A 26,370-nucleotide genomic window follows, 5' to 3' on the forward strand; every position below is an offset into this window, starting at 1 on the left:
GTTACTGTAATACCAGTAACAGCAGCAAGAAAACAGGTTTCAAATTTATTCCAGTTGCAAACCATATGCTTTTCCCTCGCAAAAGATTATGGGTCAGGCCAGAGATCCCACCTCCAAAAACCTCCATTTTCATTTACCCAGTCCAAATGTCTTGTGTGCCCATGGTAAATGGAGAACAATCCTGATTTAGTAATAAGACTCCCAAGCCCAACAGGTAAAATCAAATTAAAAATCTATGATAAGATTATAACCTGAACCCTGAGGATCCCAGAGTCATATGAGCCAGGTCCTCAGAAGCAATAAGCATAGTTGATTTATAGTCAATAGTCCATGATTTATATGAGCTGAAAGTCTTATCCTTGATAACGTGCACACAGATGGATAATCTTGCCATTTAGAGTCTAAAGGGTTGTAGCTTTTCCAAAAAGTAGAGCCAGTAACATTTCATTAACGTGGAGGGATAAATAGTGGATATGGGGTGACCCTACACCAGTGGTTCATGGATTTATTTCTCCTGTTACAACTACCTCCCTCTATGGTTGTCCTTACCTCTCACTGGGTCGTTTGACATCTCCATCTGGATGTCTCAGTGCTGGCATTCTCTCTGGAGAGTAACACAATGGAGATAATCAACTCTGTTTCTCTCTCTGTCTTGCTAGGGGTTGAGAGGTTGGAGCACAAATGGACAAAACTCCCCATCACTAACCATTCTTCCTAACTCCCTATCGGTAAAAATCTTTCTCAAGCTGTTACCGTATTTGATCATTTTGCATTGCAAATTGCCATAAAGAACCTCTCGTCTAGTGCAACACATCTCATGTGTGAGCTGCTGTCAGTGGGCAGGCGGACTCCGGTATTTGTGCATCAAGAATGAAAATATTGCAAAATTCGAAGTCAAACACCTTCCAGCTTTCATGTTTAAATTTAAATCCTGCTCTCATTGTTTCCTGTCCTGCATGCTCCATTGCCATAATATTTTCCACATGGAATGAGGTCAGTAGTGTTGTGTCTATCTGCACAGCCAGGCAGATTTACAGGTGATGGGCTGGTGCTATGCTGGTAACATTTCTTGGATGCTTGACAGAGTGGTAACTTAAACATCTCATTTGTTTCTCCAATGTGCCGTCTGTTAGGTTTTCGGAAGATAATCTAATTTGCGAGCCTGAGAAATATACCCTGCCTGACACTACCTTGAGTAATTAACTCAAGGCGTAGCCCACACTACAGAAATAAGGGCGCTTAATGATGGCTGTGGACACATCCTGTAATAACATGACTTAATTTTTGCCTGTGTGGATTTATAAAAAACAAAAAACAAGCCAGATATGTGATAACCATGTGAGAAACATATTTTTTTTGTCTGCTTCTCTCCCAGGGTTCATTTACGATTCTCTACACATGGGTGGGGACAGAGATAGGAAGCAAGAAGAAAATAACATGTTTTGCAACAGCTATGTTCCAGAAGCAATTATATGAGACCAGACACAATACGGATATATTTATTTATTTAGATGCCCATCAAAGGCACTTGGCAACCTACCATCATTCATTATGCAATTAATGCAATTACATTAAATCTAGGCAGCCTTAAAGTAACCAGTTCCTTAAGAATTCAGCTAACCTGCTAGCTACCTTACTTCCTTCATTACTTAGGACCATGCATGCCACTTATTGCATTTCAAACCTTGTAGTAGGTCCGGAAAGACACCAAATTCATGTTCCTTCAGATGAAGGAAGGAAGTGGGATCCGACATGCAGAAGCCCTCATTGCTGTCTCCTCTCTTTTTGAAAGTGAGGGGTCTAATTTGGATGCATCTGCTATTGACCCCAGCTAGAACAGTGTAGTAGAGAGAGAGGAGCAATCAGGTAGGCTGGTCATAGGAGTCATGACCATCTCCTTCAAGTCCACCCAAAGGCAAAGGTTCAAGCATGCAGAAGCACAGAGAAGTAGGGCTGGAAGGGACTTTCAGAGCCCATCTAGAGTCCAACCTCCTCAGGCAGGAGGTTGGTTAGAGTCTAAACCGTGCTATACAAACCCATCATCTAACCTCTTAGCACAACGACACCGTCAACCCTGACAAAGCCACAAGACACAACACCCGAATCTGCCACCGGTAGAACAGGGGAAATTTGGGGCTCATGTAGTATCCAAGCTATCTAGCCCTTGCTTGGAAGGTTTTTACTTAGCGACTTGATCAAATGAGCAAGTTAGTCAATGAGGATGTGTATGCAGAACCTGTTCAAACAGTCGGGCTTTTGTCATTTCATCCCTTAAAGGTAAACACGACAGGGTTCGTGAGTAGACCTTATCAAACCGATGTCAACTAAAATACATCAAATAAAAATCGGTTACATTAGAAACGTCAACACTCATGAGACAATCGGTATAAACAGCGGTAGAGTTGTTTTTATTGCCAAAACAACTCCGGAGGCGTACGCTGGGATACAACTACTCTTAGTTTCCTCATAGATACAACTCCTCTATAAACAATAAACTAGCATTATCCAGTCTATTGCAGAATAACTCTCCAGGGCACTGCTACAGGCCACTTTTGCAAAGTAACTCTGGCCTCCAAAGTATTTCAGGTTCCAGCAGTCTTTCAATTCAGTTTTGAATACAGCCAAAAACTATTCCCAAGATTTCGGCTGAGTGAACAGTGGGCAAAATCAACATCACTGAAAGTTGTAGCTAGCCAGTGATGCACCCACAATTTTTATTCTTTCTCTCTCTGTGTTTTAGGTCCTGGCTCTGTTTTTAGCTAGTTTTAACCTTCACTGATGGCATGCCTTGAAAGAGTTTTATTCAAGCTTCCTTTGTTGAACACATCCCCAAAGCCAACGAAAAGTCCTGAGTGTCACTTGTTTGGGGTATAAACCCTTAAACAAGCCCAAGGACATTAGAAGGATTTAGCAAACCTGTCACTACTGCTGCAAGGCCAAACAAGGCTGAGAAGTCGGAGTGGTGGCGGGTTTCCTTAGGGGCATTCTGCAGATCTCAGAGGCCCATTTTATATGTAGTCAATAGCAAAAAGGGTTTTAAGGTCTTGAGAAGAACCTGGGAAGGACAAAAGTTGGTGTTTTCCCACAGAAGCAGCAAGCTTAGAAAGACGGTGTTTGCAGATTTCTCATCCTCATGTCCTACTGTCTATCATCACTGCTCGCTGCAGGAAGCACCATTTCAAGGGAAACTGGAAAGCAAACTGGAAGGGAGCCAGAAATACCATAAGAAGGGACAAACAATCTGGGAACAATGACGTTGCAAAGCATCCTCAGGAAAGAAGAAAGGACGAATCTTCAGTCTGCATGAATGCGAGATGAATGAAGTTACGTTGGAACGAACTGCCCACACAAGCATTGTTTGAGAAACTTGACAGCTGTATGGTAATGAGCGGAGGAACTCGGTGTGTAAAAGCAGAAGTGAGAATGAACAGAATTAAACAACGTTCTGACGCGTGTAGATGCTTATTACATTATGCCATTTACTTGGTCTTATGGGTGTTTTTCCAATCAGGCCTGCAGATCTCTTTGTTCTCCAGTGAAAACTCAGCTCTGAGGTCATTCGCCTCCTCACACACCCTAGGCTGTTTATGAACCTCCTCCCAGAACTCAACGACCATTTCCCACTAAGGAAGACAGAAACGGGTTGGGTTATTGTCTGGGTCAATTGTTCCTCCTTGACAGCATATTGATCCTAAGGAGAAGAGCACTGGCTGCTAGTCTGAAACTTCATTGTTGTGGAAGCCTTGTATCAACAGTGAGCAAAATGCATACCGCAGACACATGACAAAAGAGAATTTGCTTTATAGACTGGGCCAAAAAAGGAAAAGGGAGAGGGCAGGATCTAATGCTCTTCTTCAAATACTTATGTCATTAGATGTACAGGTTCACATGCCTTCAGAGCAAGCTCAGCCTTTCATGCTTCGAGTATAAACAAAACTGAGCTCCTAACTTTTCCACAAGGCCCTGAGACCTCGTGGTAGAGTCCAGAGTCTTTCCTTGTGCCTTTAGACAATATTTCCCCCTATGACACTTGTCCATCATGATTTGTATCCCAAAAGAGCCCACATTTCATCACTTTGTGGTCCTGTTGTTGTCATTATGGTATTAGCTGCTGGGCCTACCTAGGAGTTCAGATCTGGATGCAACCTGCCCCCACATTCAGGTTGTTTCCAGTGCTCTAGCATGAGCCTAAAGCTGATAGCACTGCAATAGTGAAGGGGCTGCAGAAGGATTCCTGGACCGGGGAACTGTGGCACAGGGGAAGGCAGATCTGCTAAGCACTTCAATACGGTGGTGGGAGCTTAGCTCCAACAAAGTTAAGGTCACAGCTTCCCTTGACACCAAAAGAGGAAGCATTTCACTCTTTGATGTTGGATTGACCATAAACATTGATATCTAAAAAGGGTACCAAGATGGACAGAGCTCTACAATCCCTATACAGAGAGGAGAAGGGCTCTGTACTGTCTCTGCCTATCTCAGCATAGAGAGGGCAGAATATCACCGCTAGTTGCATGATCAGCTAATGCTCCGACCTCTTCTCTTCTTAGGGAAATGGAATAATGACAACCCCATGCCCTGAACTGTATTGGTTTTTGGGTGTGGGGGGGGGATTTTCCGTGTTCGAGATCAAATCTGAATCCATTTGAATCATTCCTGAACCATATGTGGCCCGACTACAAGCAAGTATCCTCTACCCCAGCCTAGGGCTTCAGATGCTTCCAGATCCTTTGGCAGGCCTCCTACATGCAGGCCCTGGCCTAAGATCAAGTGTAGTCCCTGCCCTGGTCTGATACCTGAGCCGAAAATGCAATTAAAATGACACCGTGTAGTTTCTGCTTGTGAACAGGACTCCCTACGAGAACCTCATAGTTGGCTTCTCACTGGCCAGCTTCCCACAGGCAGATCTTTATGATAATGGAAATGGGAGACTCCTTCCTAGTTTGCTCCTGCAGCCATATGGATGAGGACAACTAAAACTCGGGGGCATCCGAACCCGACATTGGATACTGCATTTTCTTTTCTCCCTAGCTTCAGCTTTTGGATCAATCGTGCAAAGTGCTGAACCACCTGGCCCTGATCCAGTGAAGTCCTTACAGGTATGATTAACTTGAAGGAGACAAGTACTCCCTTTGAAGCCACTGGGAGCAAGCTTAGCCCATGTGCAAGTCACTCACTGGACCGGAGCCAAAACACTCAACACAGAACGGAGCCCTTAGTCCTACGGACCATTTTTTGTTCCCAGCACACAGCCTATTTGTTTGGGTTTTGGCCAAAGAGGTTGAATTTCACCTGCCAGGAGAATCGTGTTACCAGCACCCCAAGACATACAATCTCTCCCAGCTTGATTTGAAAAACAAAATGATAAATGATGTTTTGCAGCCTTTCCACTAAACACATTTTGTTTAACTTTCATTTAAAGACCATCCCAAGCAGCAGAGTTTTCAGGAACTGCATCAACCCGATGACACAAAGGCAGTAAATCACAAATAATTGCTCTTGCACCCGGATTGTATTTTTTGACCTTTCAAGTTCTTTGACCCATTGTCATACACGTTGAACCACATTCCCCTGCTTGCTTGAAGGGTTCAGATTTCACTTCGGATTATTACCATGACAACTGCACCTCCACCTGAAACCCAGTCGCACCAACATTTTGTCTTTTAACTGGGTTTGCACGGCCTCACATAGGTATAAACCAGAGACAGCCTAAACGTTTCTTCTCCTTTTTGGTTTTGTTTTTTGGAAGTCTCATAAATTAAAGTCTCAAATTATTCATGGGGAACGGGGGAGTTCAGTCCATGTTTGCATGAGTCACCACCTCTCTGAGCTCCATTGAGGACTAAACATCAGACGTGACAAAGAAAACACCATCAAATGGCTGTTTTTTCATACCTCAACCTCACCCAAATCAGGATGCACTAGAAATCACAACATGTTTTTGTCCAGACAGGAATTTCAGACCCATTTTTGCAGACACAAATGGATATGGGTTGCTACTCAAACCAGTGGTTGGGGCCGCTGAATTGAACCTCCAAAATGCATGAGCCATTGGTGTGTTTTTATGAAGTGCATGTTTAATAAGTATGGTCTAAACAATTCTGGTGTTTTCCCCATATTTGCTTTGATGTGGGCTGTGATCTCATCAGATCTCATGAAGAAAGGAGGTTTAGGTCTGGTCACTATTTGCGTGAGCACCCTCAAAAAAGAAACCATTGTGCTGCAGGACATGATGTCAGTTCTTAGGGCATGTGTAGATAAAATAGAGGCCCTAAATTGAAGCGGGAGGATTTTTAAAACACCACTTCAATTTAGGGACCTTTAAACCCCCATGCACATACCTGTGCACTTACCTGCCTCTCCAGCTTGGGCAGTCCCTGGCGGCACTGCAGCTGCAGAGGGAAGCACCAGGCCCTCATGCAGCTCAGGCAGGCTCCAGAGGGAAAAAAAATAAGATCAGGCTTGCTGCTTTTCTTGAGCAGAGCCTGCCTTCCCGGGCTGCTTCCGGGCTGCCTGCATGGGCTTCCTGCACAGCCCATGAGCTACACGGAGCCCAGTGCTTCGCTCCGCAGCTGTAGGGCAGCAAATTAAAAGTCCTCAGAGGAGTTTTAGTTTGCTGCACCCCAAGTCATTTAAGGCACATTATGCTACTGAATTTGGTACAGCGGCTGGAATTACTGTGCAGTACGCCACCAACGCGTGCAAACACCAACACCATTAAAGCAGTGCAAAAGCATTTAACCTACTTTAAAGTGTCGTGCACATGTGCCCCTGGTTTCATCTACACACAGCCTTAAACCTTGTCTAATCAGTGGTCTTGGTCTGATGAGCACAAAATCAGGTGTCATTTTGCAATGACGTTGGAAAAAGATTTAGCAGTCCTTCAGAATGAAGGATAACTTTGCAATGTAGGATACCCTATGTCATAGTTACTTGGGACATGTATTCATTTATCTTTCATTTCACTCCTATTCACTACTGTTTTTGCTCTGGTGGAGTCTTGAAATATGTGTTCATCAATGCCATCTCTACCTGATTGTTTTCCTATCATTGGACTCTGATTCTTTGTTCTTCTCCACCTACCATTTCTCTATCCCCCGTACCATGCTGACAAATGAAAAAAGCAGTGCTTTCAGGACTGAACCATCCACAGGAAATTAAATGCTGAGATGCTCCTCACTTTTCCAGTTCTGCAGTCCAGGATGTCACCATAAATAAATGGGAGTATCTGAATCATCAGCTCTCCCATGACCACTCACAGACCAATTTCTCCCACAAGTGGCTTAGAAATGGACCTGATGTTAGTAACATGACTGCAAAAATAACCACAGATAAAAGGCACACATTTCTTTGTATGAAGCTGCATCATGGTTTTTGGGCCACAATATGCAATTCCTTCCTGCTGGCCAACAAAGACAATGAGACTGCTTTTCCATAAGAGGAGAAAAGAGGAGCTGCAGAAAGATCTTTCCAAGCTAAGTGAGGGGGCAAAAAAATGGCCGATGACTTTCAGGGTCGACCAATACAAGGTAATGGACCTGGGGAAAAATCACCCTAGCTCTACATGCACAATGACAGGAAGTAGAAGTGGAGGCAAAGAGACTTGGTCCAGCCATCTTTTGATATTTCTAAAGTACATACCACTGTGGTACCTCTTGCAGCTGACAGACGGCATACAGCGGAGCTAGTCCCACCGACAGTGCGGCTCCACGTTGGCGTATCGCTTCGCTGGTCCAGTATCCGTTGGAAGGGGTCAGAGCCAAAGTGACAGTGACGGCTGTCTCCTTATCTGCCCACACTTCAGAAGCCTTTGTCAGTATTAGAAAATGAGTCAACAAGCTCAAGGCTTGTTTTACACCACATTGAAATCCAGGCAACTCAGCAGTCTCCAGCAGAGTTGCTCCCAATTTATACCAGCAGTGCTCAGAGCCTATAAGGTCCAATCAAGAAGAAGCCTCAAGAAAGAGCTGCAAGGCCAAGGTTTTAACTCCCTGCAGACCACAGAAGTTAAAGACCATGCCTCTCCCCTGCACACCCCAAATCCCCCTTTCCATTACGGCCTTCTCTCCCTGTGACTAGCCAGCAGGATCACTTCCACTCACCCCTCTGGTTGGCAATTTGAAGCTTTCTCCTTCTCCTCTCTTTTTGCAAAAGTGCTTTCCGCGCTAATCTTCCCCTGACAGAAAAGCTTTCCGTGACACTCTGAAGAGCTCCTTCTACAAAATAAACTCCCTCACCCTGGTAAAAGCTTGTTGTATCACCTGGTGTCACCTTCCCCACCCCAGGGTGGGGAGGAGGGGAAGTACCCAGGAGATAAGATTACCATGGATAGGAAATGTGGGACTTTCTCTTTCCTGTAATGCTAAATGAGCCACATTTAATGATCATTTGGCCAGCCCCTCTCTCTGGTCTGGGACACACATTTGCATAAACTGGTTTGACCCACATCAGTTAAGTCTGAGATGACATTCAACCGGGTTTTTCTCAAACTGTGCTTTCAACCATTTTCAAACTGGTCTATGGGCACTGAGCATCTATTCTGTTACAGGTTTAAACCAATTTCTGATCACGTAAACTGGTTTATGTGTAATGTCTGTCCCTAGGCCCTATGACTACACAAATGGCTTCCTCTCTGTTCCAGACACTTAGAGCATTTCTATGGCCAGCATTGCAATTGCCCCCATGGATACGATCCCAGAGGAACATACGTACCATGTCCACAAAGTGCCTATTAATGACACTTAGTAGCTGGGCCCAAGGAGAAGCAACCAGCATCAAATAAGCAGCAATATGCTCGCCTCCTATCCACAGCAAACAGTGGGTCTGTTTGCTCTGCAAACAATAATCTAAGGGCCATTGCTCCAGTCTGTCTCCTGCCTTCTCTGAGGATTGTGGCATGGCTCCTTGCTCCCCCAGGCAATAGACAGGTTATTTTAAAGAAGCAGATGTTGGCAAAAGCAGTGCTAAGAGTAAACAAGTGGAGAGGAAAGGAAATCCTATCCATCAGCATGGCTTCCATGCTTCCTAGACAGTAAAACTATTAGGAAAGACATCATATGTCACCTTCCAACCCTACAGAATTGCCTGTGATAAACAAAGCTGTCTATTGTCTTGGGGGGAAATATTCTCTTGTCCTCCCTTCTGCCTCATATCAACACCAAATTGTCAGGCTTAATGCCAGCAGACAGCACAGGGGGGGAAGGGGAGGGTGCACTGTCCCTTAGCAGGCTCCCTAAATTACTTGTACACAGTCGCACACACTCGCAATCTCCAGCAGAAATGCACCGGTTCCTGTACTTCAGGCCTCCATTGCTAAACTTCCATTTCTACTCTCAGTGAAGCTCTGATGAACCCTTTGCTTAGATTGTATCCCAAAAATTGGCTGGAAAGACCAGAGTCCTTTGACTCATGGTCATTTCGGCCCATGTTGCTTCCAGCATATCGCCTTCAGTTTCTTCCAGCAAGAGCTAGAAGTGTTTTGGCTGGTCTGTCCTCCTGACTCAAGAATTAATGTGGTTGGTCACGATGCACCTTAGCTTCGTCCCTGCTTTGGTAATGATGAGCTGGAAAATCAGAAGTTCACAGACAAAACTGGAGAAGTATGGGAACTGCCAAACTGGATCAGACCCTAGTGCTAACTAGTAGGTCCTGTCTCTGCCAGTGGCCAATACCACATATTCCAGACAGTGTTGACAAAACCCTACTGGATATATATTTGCCCCAAAGAAGTTTCCATCCTCATCTCTAACAATTACAGACCAGCTTAAACCCTGAAGTAAAAGGGCCCAGACAAGTTGCCTTTTACTGCTTGCGCTGCTAGACCCTCTCACTGTCCATGCTCATCCAGTCTGCACATCAGGGGCATCTGGTTCTTGAGACTCTCACTGGACATGTCTACACATTCATTAATGCACTGTAGTTACTGTGCATTAAGTTTAGGACTTGGTTAACCAAGTGCTAAGTCAATGCACAGTAACTCGCACTACTGCACAGTAGCACTATTGTGCAGGTTTTTAGTGATGCTAACTGTGCAGCAGACTAATATTACTGCACAGTAGAGGATTAGCACCATTTTTTCTCTGGCACGCTACTATGAAGTGTTATTAGGCTACTGTGTAGTTAGCATCTCCTGTAGATGCACCCGCTGTTAACAACTTCTGTTCTAAACTTTAAATCATACTTTTACAGAAAAGTTTACCCCTCTGAAAAGACACAGCCAGGGCTCTGATCTTGCCTTCTTTCTGATGACCCATCAAAAGAGCTGAGCAGCAGTTACCTTTCAGACTGTCATACATGGAGGTGTTATTAAAAAGGCAGGATGTGGCTTTCCACAGTTTCCATGACACGCTATTAAATATGTAGCTGTGACCTATCACCATACCTCCTCCTTGTTCTTTCTCCACCATACCCCCAAGGAAAGATATAACAGATTATTTATATATCTGTGTATAAATCCTGATCATAAACGCTTGGAGCAGAATGTGCTGTACAAACACTGTCTAGGCAGGGCTGGACCCGCATCTGTTTCAAACCAGTGAATCTTCATTAACTTCATTCTGGACCATATGAAGAGTTGGGCCCCAAAACTTCTCATTACCAGATCCAGTTTTTGGGGGTTTTTTTTGGTAAGCCACAAATCTCCCAGTGCAAGGAGAATAAAGCCTTGTCAGCTTGATGCCATCACTATGACCTATAATCCATATTACACACAACATCAGCATATGCCAAATGTTTTGATGCCATGCCTCACCAGCTCAGCTGCTTCGGTTCATATAGTAACTCATTGATTTCTATCCCTGGTTTTTCATTTTCACTCGAATGCCTTCTCTCCCCATCTTTTCTTATGTGTCAGACAACTCTTCCAGATTATATTCAGTTCCCTACTTGAGATGTGAAGGGAGATCAGGGAAATGCTTGCAAGTGGCTCTTCTGGTGGATCCAGCTAAATGAATCCAGACAGAACAGGATTCACTAGCAGCTCCAAGCTTAAATGCTAATGAACTGGGGTTTAATGCACTGCGGCTTTGCCAGAGGGCATACAAGGTAAGAGCTCATTGCTACGGCTGTACGAGGTTTAGCCGCCTTGTGTCCTGCCCTAACGCCTAGCACAGAGGGGAAGAGGGAAATCTACAGCATTAACTAAGTGTTCAAAGGATTTGATCCACTGCAGCTTTTACAATTGGCACACCAGATCTTAACAGACCTGTTGGTGGCAAGGGATAGATGCTGATTTCTACCCAATTCGATCCACCCCAGAATACTTTGCAGAGCCATTGCACGATTCAAAAATCATTCTGTAAAGACAATGAAATTAAATGTTATACAGAGGTCCAACTTCTCACTTTTCCTGTTTGTTCGAGGCAGCCTAATAATGCACCGTCAGAGCATGGATCATTTCAGCGCTGGAAAGGCTGTGAAGCATCTTAAAACCTGGGTTTATTATGCTCAATTAGTCAGGCTTGTTCTTTAATGACTATGTGCCACAAGCTAAGAGTCTGAGCCAAAGCCCACTTAAAGTTAATGAAAAGACTTCCCTTGATTTCAACATGCTTTGGCTCAGACCCTAAATAATGTACAAGTAAAGAATTAAGTCCTATGTTTTCAAAAGACCCAAATGTTGCTTTGAAATTCCCATTGATTTTCATGTCTTTCTCCATTAAACTGGAGTAGAAAAAAACACATCTGCCTCCCAACTTCCCCAGTGCAGGGAGAGAAGTGCAAGGACTTGGGGCTGATAAGAGGCAGTGCTCAACAGTCAGTAACCCGTTTCTTTCTCCTTCCCACCTTGTAATAGTTTCTTTAACACAAGGCACCCGTACAACTGAGTTTGCATTGGCAGATCATAGCTGTAAGCAGGCCAAACCAACACACGCTCTCACTTCGCACCGATCTGTAGCTCATGTTTCCCATTTCTTGTGATAAACTGTGGGTGCATCAAGTCCATAGCCTATAGGCGAGGACAGTAAATGAGACGAGCAAGATGCGTGCCGTTGTCCACTGAAGTAAGTGCCAAAGCTCCCATGAATTTCAGTGACCACAAGATCAGGTCAGAAGCCCTGTGGATGCCAAAGGGATCCCTCAATAAGGCAATAAGCCTGGGACATCCAGAAAGTCAGCTCTCTCCATCCATTGCTGCATGAGGGAGAACAATTCAACCCTGCACTTGAATAATTCACCAAGAAATCATCTGGCCAGTGTGGAAATAATTTTAAATGAACTGAGCCCTTAGGTATTAAATTACCTGGGTCTCTGGGGAGGGATGTAGATTACTGCAGCTGAATAGAGCCCTTATTTATCAGATGGAAAAGGTTAATGTCATTTCCTTACTTTCCTTCATGGTTTTTCTTACCACATCACCATTTATGGAGAGCAGAAGGTGCAGACAGCACAAGAACATGTGCTTGATTGTTTAAATGGCCAGAGCTGTTACTTTAATAAAGGGGGAAAAATGTAAGAAATTAACATTTCTCTGGTTTCCTGGGGGGAATTATAGGGCTGGGAAAAATAAACCACTGAAGAGAGGAAATGGGCTTGTGCGGCACCTGGACTTTGATTTGACATCTAAGAATACCAAACAGAAGGAGGGGAACTGAATTCCCATCTACCGGACCTATAATAAGAACCAGGATCAAACTAATCTAATATCCTTACGTTATACTTTATAAAGAAAGAGTATGTTAAAATAAAAGGGCAAAGGTTTGGTTCCTTAATAAAAATTTCAGCACGGTTAAGTTCTGCTCATAAAGCAGCTGTGCCTTTTCTTTCCTAATTTTCTCCTGGAGTTTTATTCCTATTTAGAGTCCTGCTATTAGGACAGGAGGGCAGCTCTCACATATGCTCCCTGTGAACAGTGTCACCCTTGTGTCGGGTAGTGACAGCTGTGGGGGGTAGCATCCTCCACCGACGTAAGACTGCTCTCGGTAAATGCCAAGCCTCAAGGTGGGAAGAGGTCCGTCCGGAGACGGCACTGATACAGGACTCGGGAGATCTGGCTTGAGCGCAAGGTGACCTTGTACAATCTCTCTGTGCCCAGGTTCTCCATCTGTAAAGGTGACATGATGATATCCCTCTGCTTCATTCGGGTGTTGTGAGGACAACGTTAGTTGATATTAGGCTTTCACCTATTACGGTGATGGGGAGACTAAAGCCAGGTCTGATAGAAATCAGTAGAAAGACACCCACTGATTTACACAGGTTTTAGAGGGAGCACTCATTCATTTTACATAAGCCACCAGCCAGCCGTCTGAAGGGAACAGAGATTAACTATTAATACTTAGGAAGCTGAACAATTACTGCAACAATAAAAGATGAGCCAGTTTCTGTGTTATAATTTAATGTAATTTTCTAATTTGCTCTTGGAGTCTTAAAACAGAGTAGTCTAAATACACATATGAAGGGACTTGAATATTCAACTATACTCTCTATGAATAGTCAGTAAAGACCAGCCGGAGAGAGAGAGGATGTTCTAGCAGTGAAGGCACCGAAGTGTGACTCTGGAGATCTGGGTTAAATTAATGAGATCTCAGTCAATTCGCGTATATAGCTTAGGGAACTGCTTTGTGAGGATCGAATTGCTTTCATAAGGTGCATTTGCAGAATATGAAAATAAATACATGCAAAAGCAATATGGTTTCTTGCCCATAAACAAAAGGCTTTTTCTGAGTGGCCCAGGATCTGGAAATGTATAACGAAGTCTTTCAAAGAAAGCCAACCTTAGCTTTGCTATAATTGTCATATAGATATAATCCTCCTCTTCAATTAATTGCTATTCTTCTGGCCAGGAACCTTATACATGTTTATGGAGACGGATTCCTTGTCAATTCAGCTTCCGAACACAGTATTCATGTGCATTAGCCTTGGAAAGGGAATGTGATTGCCTGAATAAATTCAGCCAGTATTGAAGCTTCTGGCTTATTCTAGTAGACAGACATTGGAAACCTAATTCCTCCAACCTTGTAATTCTCTATTTTCTCATCTGTGACTCTGTATCAAGAGAGATGTCAGACTGACTTTGAGACTGGCTCAGACACCCGGTAGCAGGGAAAGAGAATTCAAATGTGGTCCCTGGTAAACCGAGGCAAACTTCAACCAATGCCATAGTTGGCCCCTGGAGTGCCAGGAAATATTCATTGATTCTTGTAAGATCCTTTTAGGGACATTTTCTCCAAAATGCCCAAGGCACTAGGAGCACCAGTGTCATGGGCTTTTACTGGCACGTGTTCTTCTAAACTCCATAAGAGAGTCTGAAATTCTCTCCCATTTTTTCCCAGAGCTCAGGTGCAAACTCTTCTATTTCTTTTCGAAGGGGATGCTGGAGCATCTACTTTCTCTGCATCCAGCATTGCCTGAAGTGTGATTTGGTAAGGGCCATGCTCTTCACCTCCTTCCAAAGAAGTCAGTGCTGCTATTGATGCTGATTAGACGTGGTGGTTGCAATCACCTATTCCTTCCCATCTATATACACCTGCCAGGGCTAGCTTCAATGTAGCTTCTTGTTGTCCGACTCTAACAATGATGATCCAAATCGTATGGGATTGTCCCATAGCCCCATTCATCCCAAAGCCAAGCTAATAACTATATAAACCCTGGGCAGGACTGAATAAAGGGAGCCACACTGGGTTTATCTGTCGCCTCAGCAGAATGCAGAAGCTGCCTAATGATCTATAAAATCACCCTGTAGCAATTTAGGATAGGAGCAAATGCATATCATAACTAATTAAAGTGCTAATGATTCAGAGTGGGGACCATCACACTCGATGGGTCTGTATAACATCAAAGGAGGTTACTGTTTCATGGCAGGGGCTCCTACATGTTACTGCAGTACAAGTACTATGGTAATTAAGATTATAATAATTGACCCTGGGTGGAAGGAAATCAAGTCAGCAGAGTGTAGTTGCTCTGGATGGACTTTGGATTGGGTATGCATTCTAGCAGGATGTGGTAGCAAAGCAGTTAAGGCCTCTTGCTTTAGTTTCAGACATGTTAGCTTGAGCTCCAAACCAGCCATAAATCCAAGGCCACCTTGCCCTCCGCCAGGCAGTAAATGGGCACCTGGTCACTCAGTCTGGGAAGCCAATGGTGGTTGAACATAATTCTGGCCACATCACTCCCTGGGATGTCATTAGCTATAGATGACCCTTGGCTGCATTCGTGCTATAGGCTGCTGTGCACTTTGGATGTTTTACATGATTTTTCATAATTTTGCATTTAAAATCCTCTCTTAGAAGCGTCACTGGTGACGTTGGCCCAAAGTGCCAGTTTTATTCTCATCTGCAAGATGCATCTGAATGCCAGGTCTGGTACATGCAGTCATCCGGACACGTACTCTATTTGCACTTGCATTGTTTAACAAGCAGAATAGTCATTATAGATTAATAAGCATACAGCTCATTTATGACTAGGTCCAGGGCCTAATTAAGATAAAGAAAGGTCCCTAACCGTTGTCTGAGTGGGCGCTATCCATTCAGCACCACAAATGTACAGCAGGAGCAAAGATAAAAGAGGATCATTCAGAAATGTAGGTCTCTCGTCAATCTGGAACAGCGCGGCTTGGAAGGAGAGCAACAACAAGCTGATAATAAGGAAATTCAACAAAATTCTCGTCCCGGTTATCATCGCACACTTAGTTATAAAGCACACCTGCTCTAGCCACAGTCTTAAGCATACGTGCTGAGTTCACTAGGTTAGTCTGGGAACCGTTTTCTCATTTTTCCTTCGTATGGAATAGGATTATCTCATTCTTTTCAAGCCAAAGGGGTGGGGGGGAGAAAAACTCCAAACCATATTAGGTTTCACATGATTTTGCACCTGAAAACAAATACTCTGAAGGGATTTTGTGAATTTGAGCTCCAGTGAAATGGCATTTGATCCTAAGAGCAAATACAGCTTGTTACAAGAAAGAAAGAAAGAAAGAAAGAAAGAAAGAAAGAAAGAAAGAAAGAAAGAAAGAAAGAAAGAAATGGTGAAATGTTCACTTTTGAAAACCTGCCAGTGTTATGGCCAAACTAGTCTCTTCTTCTGTTCCTTAGGAAAGGTTCTGCAAAATGATAAAATGACCTTAGTTGTTTCATTATCCTATTGATACTAGCTAAAGATCTTTTTTCAAACTTTTCAATAAAATGCCCGTTACATTTCCTTCCCTTTCCTAATGAGATTTTCTACAGAAAATAATCAGAATGAAAGTCAGCAAACTCTGTGGTTTGAAGACACGCTTCTGCAACTACTGAGGATCAAAACACTGTTTTCTTCCTAGTTTGTAGAGATATTTGACATTCCTTTGTAAGCCAGGAGTCTCATTTTCAGCCTCAGTTTTTACATCTGCAATGTTTTTACCTTCAAATAATCATGCTTGCTTTTTTCCACCCATCGTTCCTACAATCACAGACAGTGATTAGCTATCTAGGCACCTTCATGTTGCCAAAAAATGTAGGTTAAATTATTTGCAGATGCACAAATAGAGTCCAGTAAGACCCAGTTGAAACTCAAGACTGAAATACTGCCCCTATTTTCTTTATTACTATTTTTTGGAATATATCCACAGCTAGCCAGAGAAACACCCTCATGCAAAGATAGGGAAATGAATGCTGTGCTTACTATAAAAAAAAAAAAAAAATCCTGAACTCTAACACTAAGTTTGCTTAAAGAGCTGTATTTCTCTTCCTCCAATAGAGGTCCGTGTCCTTGTGTTTGACACAGCGGAGTACTGTGCAGAGCAGATTAAGAACTAAAAAAACCCCAAATATCATCCCTGCATTAAAAAAAAAAAAATGGTGTTGTTCAAAGCTTCTCAAAGCCAGAAATATTTCTCAGTCATCTAAACCTCTCTCTCTCACACACTCTCATACAAATGTTGGAAAATTTAAATGCTTTAGATAAACCTATTAATGCCAAACAGGCTGACTTCCTTGGATGTAACAGAACAACATTTTGGACATTGATATTATAAAGCCCTGCAAGGATTTATCATGCACCCCCATGCCAGAGTTTTTGCACTCCGTCGATTAGAAAGGCTTTCAAAAGCGTGTGAAATAATCTTATCTATGGCTCGCTGCTTTGTGGGTTATTTATTTTCTGTTTCAAAATATAAGAATACTATAATGCTTTGTTTGCTTACTGGTGGAAATAGATTTGGGTTATCAAATGAAGTCTCATAAAAGTCTGAGGTGACTTGCTACTCCTGTTCAAAACTAAGTGCTATCTTCTTGAGTAGGTGTTATCACCAAATGGCTGTCTGCCTGGCTCTGATTGTTATAGAAAGGTATGCAATTTAGAAGGCTAGATTACAGGATGTAGTTGGCCCTCTCTAATCTCTGTTTAATTTTCCTATTTTCAGCTGACCTAGGGCTTTCTTAAATTTTCCATGCTCTGCCTATTATGTAATGGTCAGACAACCTTCACTATAGGGCATCTTAAGAGATCAATCTGTCCAAGGAAGATCCTTTCTTTATGGTTGTTATAAGCAGGTTCAGTTCCCAACACAGTTCCCAGTGAAATTAGGGGGAGACTTTTCATTGATTTGAATGAGTATCCTTAAATCCAGCCTTGATGGCATCATTACTTAAGGATACATTGAGAGTTGACTTATTTGAAAGCTCCTCTTTAGGGTGAGATTCGCTTCTCCGTGATGGACCTGTGGGCATCCTACACATGTAAATTTGCATTAGGCTGCCAGAGTTAGGAGTAGAAGCACCGCCGTCAGAGAAGTGAGCTGCACCCCATGAAGTGAAACCCTTTCCTTGTGCACCGAGGAGTTCAAAGAGTCATTCTACCTCCTTAGAGGAGACCCAAAAGTTGCCCTAATACGGCTCTCTAGGAATGCGTCTATGGCTTGGCTATAACTTGGCTATGGCTTCACGGTAGAATAGAGCCTTAGAAGGAAGATGCAGTGATGACAGCAGCATTGCAAGAGCTTTTCAGAAAATGCCAGCATGTTTTGCCAACGACTGGAAGTAAAATCCTGCCCAATAGGATTTTCAGCCTACGCTTGCTTAACAAAATGCCCCAACCAGGAATGCACATCCGCCCCTTCTGTGTAATCAAACCAGCAGCTCTGGGACACACAAGGCTGCACCCCAGCAATAGTGATTAAGATGAAAAATCTGCACCAAGCAGCTGGGATCAAAGAGTGCCGTAGGCCACGTCCTCAGGCTCGGCATACATCTGCATTTGGTGGCATGCTCTAAGTAGGGACCTACCTCAATCATGTCGAGATGAAAGGCTTTTCACAGCCCACTCATGGTGCACAGACCCATGTGAGCATTTCACCGTGGCCCTACCCCTCAGCTCTGCTTGGCAGAGTGGCCTGGTGGGACGGGGGAGGAAGAGGGATGAGGGGGCAGCAGCCATCTCGATGGCTGGCTACCCTTTGTGTGGCCATACCCCTCGGTGCTAATGGGGGAAAAGGTCCTAGCAAGGGGGGAAGGATGAGAGGGAAGCTGCCATCTTGATTGCTAGCTACCCTTCATGCCACCCCACCCCTTGGCGCCGATTGGTAGAGAGGCCCCAATGAGGGGGGTAGGAGGGACAAAGGGGCAGCCACCATCTTGTCTGCTGCCCTCTGTACCACCTGCCAACCAGTGCCTTCCCCCCCTGACAGTGAGGACCACCAGCTTGGTACCACTGGGGAGCCAGAATTTTATTTTTATTAAGTTTTTTCTTCTTGATGATTTTGCAGATTTGGTGAACAATCCTTGATTTTGCTTTTTCCTTGAAATCTGCAAAATCACAAATTAAGTAGGTGCCCAACTACAAGTTTTTAAGCACATTGCAAACACTGGACAAATCCTCTTCTAGAATTCACTGACATTAAAAAAAAAAAAAAAAGCAACATAATTCCATTTATTTTAATATAATTAGATTATGTAAAGGGAAGCTTGGTCATTTCATGGGCTTTTACAGGGTTTGGGTTTTGTTTTGTGGTTGGGGGCATCTATTGTAGGATGCTACAAGCCAATGGGATCTTGTGAGGAAGAGACTATAAAACTTGAGTGATGTGATGATCTGAAATGAAGCACGTAAGCAAACAGTTATTTACAGATAGGATAGCCACGACAGTGCTGGGGAATGGTGCTCATCATGATTTGCATTTTCTATAATTATAAGCAGAGCAGCAATGCAAAGCAGGGCTGAAAGGGACCTCAGAAGGTCATCTAGTCCAACCCTACTCACGTCAGGATTATCTCTATCTAAGCCATTTTATACAGGTGTGTGTCTAACCTGTTCATACATTTTTATGAATTACTCCACTTTAAATGGCACAATGGCAAAAAGATCAGAGGTCACTGGAGCATTGTCCAAATTTGGGATCCCATTTCTAGTCCCGTTAGTAAAGTTGACACACAACTGTTCTGACTGAGAGCGTCTTCATAAAATTCCCTAGTGCACGTACATGTGCAAAGACTAATTATTATCCCTGGACCTTTTACAGTCCAGATTCCCCATGATACTCTTGTGATGTTTCTCCACTATCATAGACATTTTGAATGGAAGGGAGCTCAAACAGTCATGTAGTCCATCTTCTTAACCCAAGACCAGATCAATTATATGTAAGTACATACATCCATATACAGCATCCTAGAAGAGCAATCCTCTTAAAAATGAGATGAGCATTCCAGCTCTCATGGCCCATCTACTCCTTGGCTTTTTGTTCAGACCTCAGTAAATTGGTTAAGCAGGTCCTGCATCACATTGATTCCAGTCTGTTAATTTGCATCTTAGTTGTACCCAGAATTTGCTAGGCAAACATACTACAAGTTATCACATCGTATGTGCTTTGTTGAAATGCCAGACTGCAAAAAAAACCCCAAAAAACAAACAAAACAAAAAACTCCAAAGAAAAAAGAAAAATCAGCTCCAGGAAACAGACTGCAATCCACTGACCTCATATCAAATATTAAACACCTGATAAATAATAAGACACTTCAGCCTTTTCTGACCTAAGCTACCTTTGAACAAACACAAGGTTCCTTTTCCTTTTGCCAAATCTCACCCTCTTCCAGAAAACCTGCCTCTTATTTTGTAAGGTCTCCTCAAATTGCAATATCTGACTCTATCCACTATGCAAATAGGTGCAGTTTTGTCATTCATTAATCACCCTTCCATGTTTTACATAAGCTGAAAAGGAACAAGCATATCTTGAAATGAATGCTGTTCCTCATTTGCATTGCTCTACCTTTATGGTTCTGGTTTCTTTAGTCACACTGCACCAGATCTCAACATCTTTACAATGCATACTAGTTTAATCCACCTGTAGTCCCGTTGATCTCCATGCTATTCACTAGAAAGGTATCAGAAGCTGGCTCTTTTTGGTGTTGTTAAAAATTAGACCACAAAACAGGTTAGTCACCATAGCAACCATGTGTTATTCCCTTCCCATGATCATAACAAGTCTTACTGCTAAAGACACTAGAAGCATGAATCAGAACAGGGACTGGCACAAAATCCCATTTTCTGTATCTCAGACTGATCCGGGCAGTTTCCTCTCCAACCTGAACAAGATCAAGAAATTCACAGCAACTGTAACCTCTCTTGCAAGGCCAGAAGAGAAGAGGCGAAGATGCCTAGTGTAAGATCAGAGAACTTGCTAATCCTCCCCAACAAACTGTACATACGGATGTTGACAAAGGTACTATAGCAAAACTCCCAGGTTTTCTTTTTTTTTTTCTTTTAAAATGCATTTCCTCCCCTTTCCCAACCATTTCTGACTTTTTCTTTCCCTCTTTATTCCCTATAGATAAGTATAAGTGAGCTAAGACATATGATAAGCTTCAGCATTTTATTTTGGTAGTAAGTTGTATTTGTTTTGTTTTTTCTCCTTCTGTATATTGTATAATTATTATGTTTATATTGATTTGTACTGATCTATATTACTGTTTTACTGGTACTATATGATTTAGGCCTACGTATGTAAGTTAGCATAAGTCATGTCAAGTTTCCAATTGGTTTGTCAAGTCTCCATCCTGTCCCCAGGCCCAGTTGTGTAACCCATGACTCACACCTCCCCCTCCTATGTAACCTGGTTCCTGAATGAATGGGGAAGAATGAGGGTGCTTGAGAGACAATGGCAGTAGGTCTAAAAATAGCTCCCTCTGAATGACCGAACCATCAACACCAATACCTGGACCAATGACCCAGCCATTGGAACCACCCTCAGCATTCAAGAAACAAAAGATGAGGCAGCCCACCATTGTGCCAAGGTTGCACATGCTCAGTAAGAACATCTGGAGCCCTCTGGGACAGGATTGACCCTGCCGGGAAAGGCCCTCCCCATAGGACATCAGAGGTAGTCTGCCCCATAAAAGGGGTAGTGAAGACAGACCCAGTGGGGACGCCCTCTCCATCTGGACCAGCGCCACGCCACACCACCTATCCACCCAGAGGCCCTGCCGGCGACCCCACTCTGGACAACACCTACTGGACAAGAACCCCTTTCCAGCCTGGATAGGTAGCTATCAGCCCCCACCCCCTCATCAACCAAGGACTTGGACTCTGCTTCACTTCCCCACCTGGACTCCAGCCCTTCCACTGAGTCTCTTTCTCCTGCTGCCAGTGTGTGTGTGTGTGTGTGTGTGTGTGTGTGTGTGTGTGTGTGTGAACCAATAACTTCATGGGGCTGTGTGGCATTGTCTGTTTAATAAAACTGTTATTTGGACCCCTGAGTTGGGTTTTGCTTTACTATGGTTCAGCCCTGCTCCAATCTCTGCTCCTCGCCCCTCTAACTTCTGTCTCGTTTTTCCCTCTCCTGCTTCTGGCTCACTGCCACCTCCAACACCTGTCCTGAGCTCTTCTCTGCCCCCAAAACCCCTGTTTCTTTGCCACTGTCTTATCCCCACTGCCTTTTCCTTTTCCCCTGAGCAACCAGGTTTCTGCCTCAGTTTCTTTCCTGGCTGTCTACTCCTTGCCACCAGGCTTTTTTTTTAACTTTTCTTTTCCCTCCCATGTGCCAGTGACCCTGAGTAACCCCGGGGCCACTTGATCTTAAGTAAACCCAACCCTCAGTTCCTCAGTCAGCTTCTCTGTAGTCCGCCAGTTCTAATCCCAGTTCTGGCAACTTTCACTCCCTACACTTCAACTCTCTCTCTCTCACTTTAACCTTCCCCCAAGTATCCAAGGTACCACAAGCACACCCATATATACTATGCCATCCAAGTTAGGAACTTACCTATGTGCAGGTGGGTTGTATGTGTGTGAACTGGTAAATGTGTATGTTTGTGTATGTGTGTGCATAATATATGAATTGGTGATCTGCGTATGAGTACTGAGTGTGCAGGTATTGACAATTGATTTTTGTCTAATTTTTAGTGTGTATGTGCTTGAATTGGTGATAGGCATGCATGTGCCTAGACTGGTTGGGATGTGTATGTGCCTGAGTTGATAGTGGCAGACAAGGTTCCTTGGGTGAATTTGATATCTTTTATTAGACCAACCCAAATAATTGGAGAATAGTTATTAAGCAAGCTTTTGGGTTCAAAAACCCTTCGTCAGGCTAAGGAAATTTCAGCAGTTGGTGTGTGCTCTTCCTGGATGGAATGAAAAGTCATGAGTTGGTAGTGTGTGTGTGTGTATGCACCTAATTGATTTGTGTGTTGGTATATGTGCAATTGTGTCAAAACCTCCTGTCTAACAGCTCAATATTGAAATCCTGAGAGTTGGCCTGACCCACAGGGCAACAGTACAAAATGTGTAGTTACATGAAGAAACTCACTGCATCACAATGCTGGCTGCAGTTGGTCACCCTTAAAGTTCCTCAGGTGTTTCTGGACCTTTGATAGCATGGCCCAAAAGATGAAAGGTGTTTAGTTTCTTTTCTACCTTGGAGAACACACAACACCAGCAGAGTCTCCCTATTTGGGAGGTCGGACTCGATGATCTATTGAGGTCCCTTCCGACCCTAACATCTATGAAACCCTAACATCTATGAATCTATTTCTGATAAAGGGTGTTTATGCCCAAAAGCTTGCAAAGAACTTTTCCCCCATTATTCAGTTGGTCTAATAAAATATATCACATCTACCCCAAGAAACTTGCCTGCCCTAGACACTTTAATACCTTTGATCTGTGCCCAGATTCTCAAAGGAGCAAGAAATTTGCTGACTGGAGCGGTCTTCACTTGACAAGTTGTGGATGCTAATCTAGGGTTGACAAATACACAACCATGCCATCAGTAGTAAGAATGGTTTCTTCGGCAGTGCTCAGTTGGTTATGGAGCCCCATAAATCAGTACCTTCCTTAGTGGACTATGTTGGGAGCGGATGGAAAGAAAAGATTCCTTCATGATGCCTCTTGCAGAGTACATAAAGGGATGAAAGGCAGACAAGGCTCTTTGGGTAGAGGTGATATCTTTTATTAGACCAACTAAATAGTTGCAAAAATTGTTCTCTACAAACTTTCAGATGCAAGCATCCAAAAGCTTGCAAAGAACAATTTTTCCAGCTACTGAGTTGCTCTAATAAAGTTCTTTGAGTGGATGTGGTATCTTTTGTCTGCCTATGTCCTTAGACCAACACAGCTACAACCAATAACCCTAAATGGGTGAAAGTCAGTCAAGTGACTGAAGCAGGCAGAAGGGTTTCATTCTCAATTTCTCCTGATTTGCTGGGCTTTTCTTTAACCCTGTTTTTTAACACAGCCTCCCCCTCCCCCCAACTCACTTTCATCAATAGTGTGACTCATGTAATAAAATGCTACTCTGGGTAAGCAGGAGTGGAAAAGTCTGGCTCTGCATTAACGAACTGATGTTTGCAAACCGCTTTCCTCTTTAAAGCAAGACAAGAATTGCTTTAAAATGGAGAGCCAAGTTTTATCTAATACTTTTGAGAGAGGCTTATAAAGATTTTTGAAGAGTCAATAACACTTTTAAGTGTCCTTAACTATTCTGTTCAAACACTGACACTTGCATTTTCTTTGGGCACTTCATCTTGGGAAAGCACCATTTAAATCTTTCCCCACTTAAAAATGCCTTGCTGAGGTACTGTGAGCCCTTTTCTGCACAAGCCCACTTCCAGCTACTCTGTACCATACACCCGGATAATAAAAAAATGAGTGTTGTGAGCTATCGTGTCCATGACCACACGCGTTACTATGTTCTAGTTATTTCTGCATTGTTCAGTTGAGGCTTCCTTACAAAGAACCTTTTCTTCCCATACTCACAGCTACACAATTGAAGCAAAATGAAGAATAAATCTGGAGCAAATAGAGTAATTGGACAATATTCAGCTTTTTTCAAAGCAGCTCACATCTTAATACAAGAGAAATAATGCAGCCCTCCCTTTTAATGGGAGTCAGGTCTTTCCAGAGCTGTATAGGACTAAAAGCCAGTAAGAGGAAAAAAGGAAGTGTTTAGAAAGATGAAAGGACAACGATCTGGCAGTGGGGAGCATATATGCGTGTGTCAGTGTATGTCTGCATCTGCGTATTAGGATTCGGATTTAAATGGCTTGGTCTATCTAGTGACCTGCTTTAAAACAGACTCTTGATGTGATGCTACTAAAAGTCTTGGTGGCAAAAAAAAAAAAAAAATCACGACTTTGAGCAGCATTTCTTGCTCCTTCACTTTGCAAAAACAGTTCCTGTTTGCAACATTGGGACTTCTTTAACAGGGGTTGGAGCCAGCCTGCTCCAAAGTAGGATCTCTCATCTTTGCAAGATAAAGTCTCCTTTGTTCTGAAGGCTCTACCACCAGTTGGATGCTGTCCTGTCCTTCCCTGACACAATGCTGACGTTAGCTTTGACATACTGTGCTGCCCTACCAGAAAAAGCAAACATGGAAAGTTGAAACTTGTCTCAGATTTGTAGGTATGACAACAATATAAAGCATAAAGTGCCTTACCTTTGTTCACTCTTCCAAGAGCAAGTTTTTTGAGTGTCTGCAGCTGCACTACTGCAAAGAAAAACACGGATCAGGTTAATAATAAAGACAGGCAAAAACTACCAACTCCAAAGATTCAGGTTAAACATTTACCCAAATTTGCTCCTATAATCAAACCCTGAGGTTCTGCTTAGCTAGCTGTTGGCATCTTGAGAAACAGGTAACAACCAATCAGCAACTTGTCTACTTACTTCCCGGTCTGAAACTCAGACGCTTGCTGAAGTCACTCAGGCACATCCAGGCTAGGATTTCAACAGCACAAAGCAGAAAAATATTCTGTGTAGAAAACACCCTCCCGAATACAAGTGAGACTTCAAATATTTACATGCAGGGGGCAGTTCAAAGTTACTTGCTGAAACAAGGCCATAGGACGATAGCACTTTACTTTTCTTTTTTTGCTGTCTATTTTTGTGCCCAGGGAGTCTTTTGGTTCCCAGTGCTAGTCCTAAAGCAAGCTGGAAATGTCCAGAGGGCAGCCCCAATGTTTGTCCTCGCCTATCAGATGGGCTAAATTACCCAGTATATGGTAATCAAAACTAATTTGGTAGATGCAAAACGATTGCAGAGAAGAGCAGAACCGCTTATGGACCTCTCGTAGACCATTAGCAGTGCTTGTTGGGCATTTGTCTGCACTGTCCTCATGCTCCAGGAGTAGTTAATGAAGCCGTGCACCTCCTCCTCTGTTCCAACCATGTCTTCCTGTTTCTCGAATTGGTTCAACAACTTTGACTTTTCCCTATCTCTATATCTGAGCCCAGCCTCAGTGGCATTTTCACCTATCCCTTTTCCTTCTTCTCTTTCTACGCCCTCCACCAGCCTGCGACCCATTCATGGGATAGTTCTTCACTCCCCCTTGCTTCATCATCCTGTCTGGGTACTTTAGCTTCTCAATTAAAGCCTCTTTCCAAAGAAGACTCACCTGTGGGCATCGAGGTGCCTGCAAATCAGGTGGCGGACTCAGAAATAGATGCTTAGTTTTCAGCATCTGAGTTTGAAAACACTGGTCCCATACCCATAACAACCCGTGCTCTCCCAGGGCATGTCCAAATGAGCGTGCACATAGGTTTCCCTGGGGACAAATACCAGAGGCACATATTTGTGCCATTGCTACTTGTCCCTGGGGAATGCCTCTGCACATGCACTCTGGCACGCTGCAAATTGCACCAGGTGGTGCAAGGTTGGCTGGGGCCAGCACCTGGTCTGGCCCCGGTAGCCTTACCTGAGGTCCTGAGAGCCACCCATGACTGCAGTAGCAGCAATCTGGGTGTGCAGAGCCTGGCTGGCAGCAGGAGCGTGGCTCTGGCCAGCCAGACTCCAGTTTTGGACAGCACATACTGCAGCCATATGCACCCCGCTGGGGGTTTTTTAGACTTTTTTGATACTAGGATTTCCTAGTATCTAATTTTGGCTTTGCAGTTATACAGCGAGGAGAACCTTTTTATGTGCACTGAGTGCATTTTGTGGTGCTTCACATGCCTTTTGAGGCACCACAAAGCACATGTGCATGG

The 26,370-nt window shown here is 43.5% G+C and overlaps 1 protein-coding gene across 9 annotated transcripts in view; it reads right to left on the minus strand.

The window, feature by feature from the left end:
- Nucleotides 1–25,525, minus strand: part of KCNJ16 (potassium inwardly rectifying channel subfamily J member 16) — a 49,640-nt gene extending 24,115 nt beyond the window's left edge. For 4 of the 9 annotated variants that reach the window (XR_002092432.2, XR_002092429.2, XR_009463780.1 and 1 more), the window contains exons 1-2: nt 25,054–25,525; nt 24,824–24,874 (exon numbers count right to left, since the gene is read on the minus strand). The gene's annotated coding sequence lies outside the window, so the exon portion shown is untranslated. Of the gene's footprint in view, nt 1–549; nt 605–24,823; nt 24,881–25,053 lie in introns of those variants that run through there. The other 5 variants (XR_009463781.1, XR_002092433.2, XR_002092430.2 and 2 more) reach the window with 5 other exon arrangements.
- Between the last annotated feature and the right edge of the window lie 845 nt (nt 25,526–26,370).

The sequence above is a fragment of the Alligator mississippiensis genome, chromosome 8, assembly GCF_030867095.1.
Source record: "Alligator mississippiensis isolate rAllMis1 chromosome 8, rAllMis1, whole genome shotgun sequence".
Lineage (NCBI taxonomy): Eukaryota > Metazoa > Chordata > Crocodylia > Alligatoridae > Alligator > Alligator mississippiensis.